The sequence below is a fragment of the Scyliorhinus canicula genome, chromosome 3 (genome assembly GCF_902713615.1).
Source record: "Scyliorhinus canicula chromosome 3, sScyCan1.1, whole genome shotgun sequence".
NCBI lineage: Eukaryota > Metazoa > Chordata > Chondrichthyes > Carcharhiniformes > Scyliorhinidae > Scyliorhinus > Scyliorhinus canicula.
The window spans coordinates 133,528,331-133,541,868 of record NC_052148.1 but is presented as its reverse complement, the minus strand read 5'-3'; the positions used below and the strand labels follow the sequence as shown (position 1 = coordinate 133,541,868).

The following is a 13,538-nucleotide window of genomic DNA, read 5'->3' as shown; positions in this document are numbered from 1 at the left end:
CTATCCAGCTCCTAACAGTGTACAGGAATAAATGTGCAGGAGATCCTGGCAATGTTTCTTTCTCAGCAGAGCCACTGACGTCACCTGGATATTCTGTCCAAAATCTATAGTTCACTGGTAATTCAATGATCTAGTTGAAGATGATCTTTATTCGATCAGCACAATGGAAAGAGAAGGGCCCTCAAGCGCCTATTGACTCTTAATGTGGTCAAAGATTATTGTCAGGTTCCGTGTAGTGCCAATGATCCCAGAGAAGCTCGGGACTGTTTAATCTCAACATCTGATAGAAATGGATGTCCAGAAGGAGCTGCAGCCTCCACAAAAATACCCCATGGTTTCTATTTGTTGAGAATCCATACTGAAAATGAAATTCAAGCCAGAGATCCGATCCGAAGCCAAGAATGTGGCTACAGAATAATGTAAAGGAAGAGAACAAAAAGGTTTGTTAATTTTGATCTCAGATGAAATTCAAGGTTTTTCGTAGACTTGCACTGACAAGAATTGCTAGTGTTTACCATTTAGCCTTGTCACATGTGCATGGTAGCACAGTGGTTAGCACAGGGCCAGGGTCCCAGGTTCGATTTCCTGCTTGGGTTACTGCCCGCGCGGAGTCTGCACGTTCTCCCAGTGTCTGCGTGGGTTTCCTCCGGGTGCTCCTGTTTCCTCTCACAAGTCCCAAAAGACGTGCTTGCTAGGTGAATTTTGACATTCTGAATTCTCCCTCCATGTACCCAAACAGGCGCCGGAGTGTGGCGACTAGGGGCTTTTCATTGCAGTGTTAATGTAAGCCCACTTGTGACACTAATAAAGGTTATTATTATTACATGTGTAAATTTCACCAGGTAAAGAGACTTTTCTATTTACTATTAAACAGTTAAAATATTGTTTGCATCCTTCAAAACCTAGAGTATGTACAAGACCAGCTTTGTTTCACTTAATGAAAAGAAATGTTTCATGTAGTTGAAAAAAGCCAAATTATGTGCACATTTTCTGCACCCACATCGCTATATGTCTACTGCCTATAGTTCACAGCTCTCTATTCACCAGCGTGCAAAGTGTGATATGCAGGATCCAGTCATTGATGGACTCAGCCCAGGTGTAGTCTGGATATTACTGCTATATATTTTGAGTCAGACAGGTAAAGGCTTGATGAATGCTATGGCTGCACTAATTCCACGTGTTTGAATTCACCACTGGTCATCAATTAAGATGTGAGAACTCCATTTAGTGAAGGCAAAAACCCTCTGATTTACCGTTACTGCCTCAATGATCAGAATGAAAACTCCTTATTAAAGCCAGAGACTGAAGAGATAGGAAATTGTGCCAGTTTCAATCTGGTCAATGAACCTTGAAATAAGGCTCAAAGTACTGGAAAGCTAATGTAGTGGGATGGATTAATAATAACCAAGGCAATTATGTAGAGGTGGGAAGTAGGGTGAATGCGAATGCCACAACTGGATGGTGATCTAAAAGCCTTGATGATTGCACGGGGGTAATGATGGTAATGGATCAGGATGGCAGGTTGAAGATTGTGACTGCATTTGTCTTTACTGCACTATGTTTCTTCAGAATTTTTCTGAGTTCAGGTCAGAAATGTAGCAAAGTCAATTGTGAAATGTGTGTTTTTTCCCAGTCAAAATAGAACAAATTGCTGATAATAGAAACCACAACACTATAATTAGGAGGGAATTACCAATATGGCAACTAACATATGCTTACATAAAATATAATGAAAAAAAGGAATTGAATTGCCTTATTAGCTCTGTCACGAGGGCTTTCTATCTTATGGAACCTTGTTTAGAACATAGACATAGAACAGTACAGCACAGAACAGGCCCTTCGGCCCTCGATGTTGTGCCGAGCAATGATCACCCTACTCAAACCCACGTATCCACCCTATACCCGTATCCCAACAACCCCCCCCCCCTCCCTTAAACCTTACTTTTAGGACACTACGGGCAATTTAGCCTGGCCAATCCACCTAACCCGCACATCTTTGGACTGTGGGAGGAAACCGGAGCACCCGGAGGAAACCCACGCACACACGGGGAGGACGTGCAGACTCCGCACAGACAGTGACCCAGCCGGGAACTGAACCTGGGACCCTGGAGCTGTGAAGCATTTATGCTAACCACCATGCTACCGTGCGCCCCATGCTACCGTGCGGTTTAGCTGTGATGTAGATTTTTTTTCCCCCTTTTTATAAATTTAGAGTACCCAATTATCTTTTTCAAATTAAAGGGCAATTTAGCATGGCCAATCCACCTAACCGGCACATCTTTTGCATTGTGGGGGTGAGACCTACGCAGACATGGAGAGAATGTGCCAAATCCAGGTCCGTGGCACTGTGAGGTAGCAGTGCTAACCACTGCGCCACCGTGCCACTCTAACTGTGATGTAAATGAATTAATGTGTGCTGTACACCAGGGATTTTCAAAGTAGGGGGCGTAGCCCAAGGGAGGGTGTGGCATTCCCGAGCGTGGGAGAAGTGCCCAACAGCTATGACTGGCTTTTAAATTGAGAATGCCAGCCGCTAACGGCTTTTAAATGGAATGATGCAGTCTTCCGGCAGGAATTGGCAGCAGAGAGGAGGCCACGCACCCGGCACATACACTGCCGCCAAGCGCCCTGTACATCTGTGCTTTTATTGCTTCCTCCATTTTCTAGTTGTGAGCAAGCAAGGCAACAGGACTGTGAAGAACTGAAGAGGGAGTGTTTTGTTATAAAGAAGAGAGGGCCAGAGTCACAAACAGGCAATGTACCTCCTGGCCAGGATCTCACAACTAAATCTGCTGGAAAGAGCTGCTCACCAGAGTCCATGGTGGGACAAAGCCGTGCTAGTGTTAGCTCTATACAGAGCTCCAGGGCTTCCGGTGAACAGCCAACAAAGAAAAAACAGAAATCGGGAACAAAGCAGTATAAAGATGATTACTTGAGCTATGGCTTGGTTAATTATGCCAATGTAAATCAGGATGCAAAACCCATGTGTATTATATGCAGGGAAGTACTGGCAAATGAATTTGTTGAGAATTTGCTGTGCTGCCTGACATTACCAACCAGTCACGACTGGCGCATAGATTTTTGAAGCACAGAATATGTGGTTGGAAACTGCGGCTCGACTGGGTTCATTGCAGAGGAATCACAAGCGATAGGGCAGCCAATATGACTGGGAAAAACAATGGAGATATAATAAGGATTAAGGAATAATATGGTCAGGACATTGTTTGAATCACTGTTTTATTCACTGTGAGGCATTGGCATTGAAAGGAATTCCATCAGATGTTGAATTGGTGTTGAAAGGAATTGTGAAAGTTGAGAATTTCATTAAACACAGTGCACTCAATAACAGGTTTTTTAAGGCTCTGTGTTGCAAAATTGGGGCCAAGCACACACATTTATTGTTCCACACAGAGGTACGTTGGCTGTCAAGGCGTCAGGTGCTTGTCAGAGTTTATGAACTGAGGTTTGAAATCTATGCTTTCCTCCTTGGGAAACCATCCCCTCTGGCTGATTCATTTTCAAGATGAAACTTGGATGCTGACTATCGGCGCAAACCTTCGGCCACACAGCGCAGCTTGGCCGGTGAAACCCAGGAGACCCCGCTACTGGGATCTACCCTGCTCGCAACGCCTCATGAGATTCAATGCAATCTCGTGAGATGTTTCAAGGGGAATCTCGCCCACAATGTGCGGAATGACGTTTTAGCAAATCTGCATATTAGTGTGAGGAAATAAGCCTTACTCTAATGTGCAGATTCCCGAGGTACCTTAGATTTTGGAATGCAATCACTTTGCCTTGTGGACCTCGGGGGACCAGATCGAATGGCACTCGTGGGGATCTCCAAGGGGATCAGAGGGCCCCATCTGCATAGCCTTTGGGCAGGGTGGTGCCACCTGGGTACCCAGTCAGTGCCACCTGGGTGCATCCTGGCACTGCTAAGGTGTTCAGGTGGCACTGCCAGCTGACAGGCACACAGACAAGGTGCCAAGCTGGCATTTCTTGCATGTGAATGCACGTGATTGGGCCGGGGTTGCCCGGTGTGGATGTTGAGGAGTGCGGGGTGGGTAGCGGGGGACCTTCCCTTGTTGCGTTCGGGCTAGGGGGAGGTCGGGGATTAATTTTGGGACCTCAGAGATCGAGACTCCATGTTGAATATGTGTTTCTCGGCATATTGGTGCCAGGAAACATGTCTAAACACGCTCGCTCAAGAACATTTTCCCTTTTGGGAAGATCGTGTCCATGTCTTATCTTGAGACATCCTTTCTATTTCTAACCAAAAACAAATACAGTAACAATTCCCACACACAACCCCCCCCCCCCCCCCCCCCCGCCCCGCCCCGCTCAATAAACAGCCCAAAACATCCACCCATACATTCCAGGTAAAGAAAAACACAAATTAACAAGCTGTAAACAGCATAACCAAAGACAACAATACCGCCAGCCTCACCTTACCCCCCCCCCCCCCCCCCCCCACCCCCTCCCACCCCCTCCCTGCTATTGTTCAATGGCAACCAATTCTCGGAAGTGTATGGTAAACAACTCCCATTCATTGTGAAACCTTTCCTTCATCCCCTTCAGCTGAGACTTCACCTTCGCGAGAGTCAAAGAAATTCAAATAGCACCCCCCACCCCCGCCAAGCCGTGACACAGGATGTAGAAGCTGACCTCCAACTCAACAGGACCCGTCTCCGGGCAATCAGCGAGGCAAAGGCTAACACCTGCCCCCGCACCTGCCCGAGCCGGTCCAACCCCCGAAAAAGGCTTCTAGGGGCCCTGGTTCCAAGTTTACAAGCACTATCCCCGAGGTGACCCTGAGGAACTTCCCTCCAACAAACCCCTCACATTCCACGTAACTATCAACCCGGGGGTCTCTCACACCCCTCTCCCCCTCCTATCCACCACCCGCATAACTCCGGGCCCTGCCCACTGGGCTTACCCCTCCTCTCCCATTGTTCCCATTGCACTCCTCCCCCCCCCCCCCCCCTCCCCCCTGCCAGAATCGTCCCATCCACTTCCCCTTGAAAACACCTCGCCCAGTATCGGTCCCCTCCCCCAACGTTTCACACCTCCATTGAAACCTATTCTACCAGGCTCTGATGGCTGCAGCCCCTCGCCCCACCACATTCCCGTTCACTGGCCAGCTTGAGCTAGCCAGTGTGGAGGCCCCTGCCTAGGCTTCATTCTCCTCCAATCCCCTCCCCGCTTGCCCGGCCCAGGAAAATAAAGAAATCCTCTTCAACACACAACCCCAGTGTAATAACACAAACCCCAAAGAACCATCATTGCAAAAAAAATCCCAACTCTTACCGTATCCAAATATGTAGAGTTGCCGGTATTGGACCGGGGTAAGCACAGCAAGAAGTCTTACAACACCAGGCTAAAGTCCAACAGGTTTGTTTCAAAGCACTAGCTTTCGGAGCACAGCTCCTTCCTCAGGTGAATGAAGAGGTGTGTTCCAGAAACATATATAATATATATATAGACAAAGTTAAAGATGCAAGACAATACTTTGAATGCGAGTCTTTGCAGGTGATTAAGTCTTTACAGGTCGAGACAGAGCAACTGTAGAGAGGGATAATCACAGGTTAAAGAGGTGTGAAGTGTCTCAAGCAATTGTAGGACAGTTGGTAGGATTTCATAAGCCCAGGCCAAATGGTGGGGGGTGAATGTAATGCAATATAAGAACATAAGAACATAAGAACTAGGAGCAGGAGTAGGCCATCTGGCCCCTCGAGCCTGCTCCGCCATTCAATTAGATCATGGCTGATCTTTTGTGGACTCAGCTCCACTTTCCGGCCCGAACACCATAACCCTTAATCCCTTTATTCTTCAAAAAACTATCTATCTTTACCTTAAAAACATGTAATGAAGGAGCCTCAACTGCTTCACTGGGCAATGAATTCCATAGATTCACAACCCTTTGGGTGAAGAAGTTCCTCCTAAACTCAGTCCTAAATCTACTTCCCCTTATTTTGAGGCTATGCCCCCTAGTTCTGCTGTCACCCGCCAGTGGAAACAACCTGCCCGCATCTATCCTATCTATTCCCTTCATAATTTTAAATGTTTCTATAAGATCCCCCCTCATCCTTCTAAATTCCAACGAGTACAGTCCCAGTCTACTCAACCTCTCCTCATAATCCAACCCCTTCAGCTCTGGGATTAACCTAGTGAATCTCCTCTGCACACCCTCCAGTGCCAGTACGTCCTTTCTCAAGTAAGGAGACCAAAACTGAACACAATACTCCAGGTGTGGCCGCACTAACACCTTATACAGTTGCAACATAACCTCCCTAGTCTTAAACTCCATCCCTCTAGCAATGAAGGACAAAATTCCATTTGCCTTCTTAATCACCTGTTGCACTTGTAAACCAACCTTCTGTGACTCATGCACTAGCACACCCAAGTCTCTCTGAACAGCGGCATGCTTTAATATTTTATCGTTTAAATAATAATCCCGTTTGCTGTTATTCCTACCAAAATAGATAACCTCACATTTGTCAACATTGTATTCCATCTGCCAGACCCGAGCCCATTCTCTTAACCTATCCAAATCCCTCTGCAGACTTCCAGTATCCTCTGCACTTTTCGCTTTACCACTCATCTTAGTGTCATCTGCAAACTTGGACACATTGCCCTTGGTCCCCAACTCCAAATCATCAATGTAAATTGTGAACAATTGTGGGCCCAACACGGATCCCTGAGGGACACCACTAGCTACTGATTGCCAACCAGAGAAACACCCATTTATCCCAACTCTTTGCTTTCTATTAATTAACCAATCCTCTATCCATGCTACTACTTTACCCTTAATGCCATGCATCTTTATCTTATGCAGCAACCTTCTGTGTGGCACCTTGTCAAAGGCTTTCTGGAAATCCAGATATACCACATCCATCGGCTCCCCGTTATCTACTGCACTGGTAATGTCCTCAAAAAATTCCACTAAATTAGTTAGGCATGACCTGTCTTTAACGAACCCATGCTGCGTCTGCCCAATGGGACAATTTCTATCCAGATGCCTCGCAATTTCTTCCTTGATGATAGATTCCAGCATCTTCCCTATTACCGAAGTTAAACTCACTGGCCTATAATTTCCTGCTTTCTGCCTACCTCCTTTTTTAAACAGTGGCGTCATGTTTGCTAATTTCCAATCCACCGGGACCACCCCAGAGTCTAGTGAATTTCGGTAAATTATCACTAGTGCATCTGCAATTTCCCTAGCCATCTCTTTTAGCACTCTGGGATGCATTCCATCAGGGCCAGGAGACTTGTCTACCTTTAGCCCCATTAGCTTGCCCATCACTCCCTCCTTAGTGATAACAATCCTCTCAAGGTCCTCACCTGTCATAGCCTCATTTCTATCAGTCGCTGGCATGTTATTTGTGTCTTCCACTGTGAAGACCGACCCAAAAAACCTGTTCAGTTCCTCAGCCATTTCCTCATTTCCCATTATTAAAACTCCCTTCTCATTCTCTAAAGGACCAATATTTACCTTAGCCACTCTTTTTTGTCTTATATATTTGTAAAAACTTTTACTGTCTGTTTTTATATTCTGAGCAAGTTTACTCTCATACTCTATCTTACTCTTCTTTATAGCTTTTTTAGTAGCTTTCTGTTGCCCCCTAAAGATTTCCCAGTCCTCTAATCTCCCACCAATCTTTGCCACTTTATATGCTTTTTCCTTCAATTTGATACTCTCCCTTATTTCCTTAGATATCCACGGTCGATTTTCCCTCTTTCTTCCGTCCTTCCTTTTTGTTGGTATAAACCTTTGCTGAGCACTGTGAAAAATCGCTTGGAAGGTTCTCCACTGTTCCTCAACTGTTCCACCATAAAGTCTTAGCTCCCAGTCTACCTTAGCTAGTTCTTCTCTCATCCCCTTGTAATCTCCTTTGTTTAAACACAAAACACTAGTATTTGATTTTACTTTCTCACCCTCCATCTGTATTTTAAATTCTACCATATTGTGATCGCTCCTTCCGAGAGGATCCCTAACTATGAGATCATGAATCAATCCTGTCTCATTACACAGGACAAGATCTAGGACCGCTTGTTCCCTCGTAGGTTCCATTACATACTGTTCTAGGAAACTATCGCGGATACATTCTATAAACTCCTCCTCACGGTTGCCTTGACCGACCTGGTTAAACCAATCGACATGTAGATTAAAATCCCCCATGATAACTGCTGTACCATTTCTACATGCATCAGTTATTTCTTTGTTTATTGCCTGCCCCACCATATCGTTACTATTTGGTGGCCGATAGACTACTCCTATCAGTGACTTTTCGCCTTACTATTCCTGATTTCCACCCAAATGGATTCAACCTTATCCTCCATAGCACCGATGTCATCCCTCACTATTGCCCGGATGTCATCCTTAAATAACAGAGCAACACCACCTCCCTTACCATCCACTCTGTCCTTCCGAATAGTTTGATACCCTCGGATATTTAACTCCCAGTCGTGACCATCCTTTAACCATGTTTCAGTAATGGCCACTAAATCATAGTCATTTACGATGATTTGTGCCACCAACTCATTTACTTTATTCCGAATACTACGAGCATTCAGGTAAAGTACACTTATGTTGGTTTTTTTACCTCTGTTTTGAATCTTAACATCTCCAGTTTTATTCCTTTTGTTATTACTGGGCCTATTCACTGTGCTCCCCTCAGTCACTGTACCTTGTACTGTCGCCCTTATGGATTTCTGACTATGTCTTCTCTGCCTTGCACTTTTCCCCTTACTTCCTTTTGTTTCTGTCCCTGTTTTACTACCTTCCAACTTCCAGCATTGGTTCCCATCCCCCTGCCACATTAGTTTAAACCCTCCCCAACAGCTCTAGAAAACACCCCCCCTAGGACATCGGTTCCAGTCCTGCCCAAGTGCAGACCGTCCGGTTTGTACTGGTCCCACCTCCCCCAGAACCGATCCCAATGCCCCAGGAATTTGAATCCCTCCCTCTTGCACCATCTCTCGAGCCACGCATTCATCCTATCTATCCTGACATTCCTACTCTGACTAGCTCGTGGCACTGGTAGCAATCCTGAGATTACTACCTTTGAGGTCCTACTTTTTAGTTTAACTCCTAACTCCCTGAATTCCGCTTGTAGGACCTCATCCCGTTTTTTACCTATATCGTTGGTGCCTATGCGCACCACGACAGCTGGCTGTTCACCCTCCCCCCCCCAGAATGTCCTGCAGCCGCTCCGAGACATCCTTGACCCTTGCACCAGGGAGGCAACATACCATCCTGGAGTCTCGATTGCGTCCACAGAACCGCCTGTCTATTCCCCTTACGATCGAGTCCCCTATCACTATAGCCCTGCCATTTTTCTTCCTGCCCTGCTGTGCAGCAGAGCCAGCCACGGTGCCATGAACCTGGCTGCTGCTGCCTTCCCCTGGTGAGCCATCTCCCTCAACAGTATCCAAAGCGGTATATCTGTTTTGCAGGGAGATGACCGCAGGGGACACCTGCACTGCCTTCCTACTCTTGCTCTTTCTTTTGGTCACCCATTTTCTATCTCCCTCAGTAACCTTCACCTGCGGTGTGACCAACTCGCTAAACGTGCTATCCACGACCTCCTCAGCATCGCGAATGCTCCACAGTGAGTCCATCCGCAGCTCCAGAGCCGTCAAGCGGTCTAACAAGAGCTGCAACTGAACACACTTCTTGCACGTGAAGGAGCCAGGGACAGTGGACGTGTCCCTGAGCTCCCACATCGCACACGAGGAGCATGACACGGGTCTGGGATCTCCTGCCATGTCTTAAACCCTTGGTAAACTTAAACAACTAGAATTTCAAAATAAAAATAAATAAATTAGACAATGAAAAGAAAAAGAGAGACTACTTACCAGTCACCTACCAGGGTTAAAAAGCACCTCCTCACACTCTGCACCGAATTACCTCACTGCACCAAATTACCAAGTTTAAATCTCTCACTCTGTATGAGTCTCACTCCGGATGTGTCTCCTGGAAAAGTCAGGAGACACATATGAATCCAAGGTGCCAGTTGAGGCTGTACCCATGTGTGTGGAATTTGGCTATGAGTTTCTGCTTGGCGATTCTGCATTGTCACGCGTCCTGAAGGCCGCCCTGGAGAACACTTCCCCAAAGATCAGAGGCTGAATGCCCTTGACTGCTGAAGTGTTCCTCGACTGGAAGGGTACATTCCTGCCTGGCGATTGTCGCGCGATGACCGTTCATCCGTTGCCGCAATGTCTGCATGGTCTCACCAATGCACCACGCTTCGGGACATCCTTTCCTGCAGCGTATGAGGTAGACTACGTTGGCCGTGTCACAAGAGTATGTACCACCTACCTGGTGGGTGGTGTACTCACGTGTAATGGTGGTACCCATGTCGATGACCTGGCACGTCTTGCAGAGATTGCCATGGCAAGTTTGTGTGGTGTTGTGTCGCTGTTCTGAAGGCTGGGTAGTTTGCTGCAAACAATGGTCTGTTTGACGTTGCGCGGTTGTTTGAAGGCAAGTAGTGGGGGTGTGGGGACGACCTTGGCAAGATCTTCATTTTCATCGCTGACGTATTGATGGCTGCGAAGAAGATGTTGTAGTTTCTCTGCTTCCGGGGAAGTACTGGACGACGAAGGGTACTCTGTCCGTGTGTCCCGTGTTTGTCTTCTGAGGAGGTTGGCGCGTTTTTTTGCTGTGGTGCGTTGGAACCAGGGCCGGCTCAAGGCACCAGCAACTCGGGCAGTCGCCCGGGGCGCCATGTGCTAGGGGGCGCCAGGGACTCGGGTCCCGCGCATGCGCAGTTGGGCCGGTGCCAACCAGCGCATGCGCGGTGGCCGCCCTCCCCCGCGGTCCGCCCCCTCGGTCCGCCCCCCCCCCCTCGGTCCGCTCCCCCCCTCGGTCCGCTACCCCCCGCCCCCCCCCCTCGGTCCCCCCCCCCCTCGGGTCCCCCGCCCACCCCCCCCCCCCGCGGGTCTGCCCCCCCTCGGGTCCCCCACCCCCCCTCTCGGGTCCGCTCCCCCCGCACCCCCCTCGGCCCCGCCCCCCCCTCGGCCCCCCCCCACGGCCCCTCCCCCATGGATTTGGATGAAGAACTTGTGATTTAGAGTGAAGCGGATGAGTTGCAGAATTGCGTCTGGAGATTAGCAGTCCGCAGCCACCATGCCGAGTTCCCGACGGGTGGGACCATGAGAGAACCACGAGAGGAACTTGGCCAGTTGACGTTGGAGAATTGCCGCGGGGGCCTCTTTCAACGGGACTGGAGAATCGCGGGGGAGGCGTCAGACCTGATCTCGGGTTTGACGCCCATTGCCCGTCCCCGCGTCAATCGCGATTTTGGCGCGGAGGCTTTGAGAATCCCGCCCAGTATCTATTCTATGATAAAGTTGTAAATGGACATTCCTTGACTATTTCAACTGTGAATTCCACTATGAAATATTGGGGCTGCTTCTTCTTAGGCAGTCCCTTGGGATTGAGAATGAGTCACTTCCACTTGGATTAGATGGGTTGTGAAATGGCTGATAAATCCATTGCGTAATCTGCAGAGTCTGCCACACGCGAGGCAGGTGATGCTCGAAGGTTGGGTAGATCAGCTGTTTGGAAGCTTGTGTGCTCTCTCCAATGACTCAACTTCCTCTCTGCTTGTTTCCGATGATGTCTCATGATGTTTTCTGTGCTTTCCCAAATTAACCTCATCCATTTCAGTCGGTTACAGACCAAGGACTAATAATAATCATTATTATTGTCACAAGTAGGCTTACATTGACACTGCAGTGAAGTTACTGTGAAAATCCCCTAGTCGCCACATTCCGGCACCTGTTCAGGTACACAGAGGAAGAATTCAGAATGTCCAATTCACCTATCAAGAACATCTTTCGGGACTTGTGGGAGGAATCTGGAGCACCCGAACGAATGAGTCGATGAGGTGTTTGACTCAGAGATGCTTTGAGAGTACAACCCTTAAACTTTTTTGCTGCCTCTGTGGGAACCTCCAATTAGGCCAGGACTGAGTTCCAAGTTGAGTATTTGGTTTGGAAGTCTGTTGTCAGGCATATAAACAAAAAAGTCCAGCCCAGCCCAGATGAGCACCTCAACGCTGGGCATGTTGGCTTGGGAGAGGACACTGCTGTTGGACTGCCTTTCTTGCCACTGAATTTGGAGGATATTTCTCCTGCTGGTGTTACATTCTCCAGTACTTCGAGGTGTCTGCTGTAGTAATCCATAACCTTAGTCTTGAATCTTAGTTAAGTCTCATGTTTTGAGATCTACACCCCCAAATACTCTTTTTCCTAGTTGGCTGAAGGCTGAGCTAGCACATTTTGTTGTTTATGTTTGCCTTCACTGAGAGGAGGCTCCCAAGATAAGCAGCGGGATTCTCCGACTCCTCGCCAGGTCGGAGAATCCCCGGGCGGTGGCGTGAATCCCGCCCCATCGCCACGCCGCCGGCTTCCGTATTCTCCAGCGCCGGTTTTCGGGCGGGAGCGGGGTTCACGCCATACCGGTCGGGGGCCGTTGGCAGCGGCCCCCTGGCATTCTCTTGGCCTCGATGGGCCAAGCAGCCATCTGTTTTTTGGCCAGTCCCGCCGGCGTGGATTAGACATGGTCCCACACGACGGGACCTGCCAGTTAAGTCAGCTGGTGTGGTCCTCGGGGGTCGCGGCGGGATCCGACACCAGGGGGGCCCCCACGGTGGCCTGGCCCGTGAGCGGGGCCCACCGATCTGCGGGCGGGCCTGTGCCATGGTGGCACTCTTTCCTTCTGCGCCAGTCCCTGTAGGTAATCATAGCCGGCGCGGAGAAGTCAACCCCCTGCGCATGCGCCAGAATACGCCTGCCCTTCTGCGCATGCGCAAACTCCAGTTGGAGCAGCGCCAACCCCTCCAGTGTCCACCTAGCCCCAGAAATATGGAGAATTCCTCACTTTCGGGGGCTGTTGATGCCCTAGTGGTTCGCGCCCATTTTCACGCCGGCGTGGGGACTTGGTCCCTCGGAAACAGAATCCCGCCCAAGATATTTTCCAGGATCTTGCGAACGGAATCTTAATTGGGGATGTAGGGGCCGTTGTGCTTTGGCAGCTGCACAAGCTCAGACTTTAGTTTTCTGAGTATTTTCAAAAAGAACTATGTTCTCATATGCTACGAGAGGAGTCAAAAATGATCTGAATCTCAGTTTCTGAGTGAGCATACACGTAATCTACATACTGGAGCTCAATGACTTAACTTGGAGTGATCTTGGTTTTGGATTGAAGGCAGAATTGAAGGTTGAACAGTTTCCAGTCTTATCTCCATGTTTGTGGGTAATTTGCTGGAGGTGAGGTGCAGTATTGTAGCAAAGAAGATGGAAAAAGAGTTGTGCGATGACGCTGCCTTGTTTGATTCCAGTCTTCATTGAGATATGATCTATTGTGGTTCTATTGGTGAGGATCAGAGATGGTGACTAATCTTTGAGGACAGCCATATTTGAGGAGGATATGTCATTAGGCTCCACAGCTGACAGCCAAAGGTTTTCACCTGGTTGAAAAAAGCCATGTCCAGCAGTTGGTACTGTTCCTTGCTTTTTTGGGGGGA

The 13,538-nt window shown here is 48.4% G+C and overlaps 1 pseudogene; it reads left to right on the top strand.

Moving 5' to 3' along the window:
• Positions 1–289: 289 nt before the first annotated feature.
• Positions 290–465, top strand: LOC119963729 (annotated as a pseudogene).
• Positions 466–13,538: the final 13,073 nt, after the last annotated feature.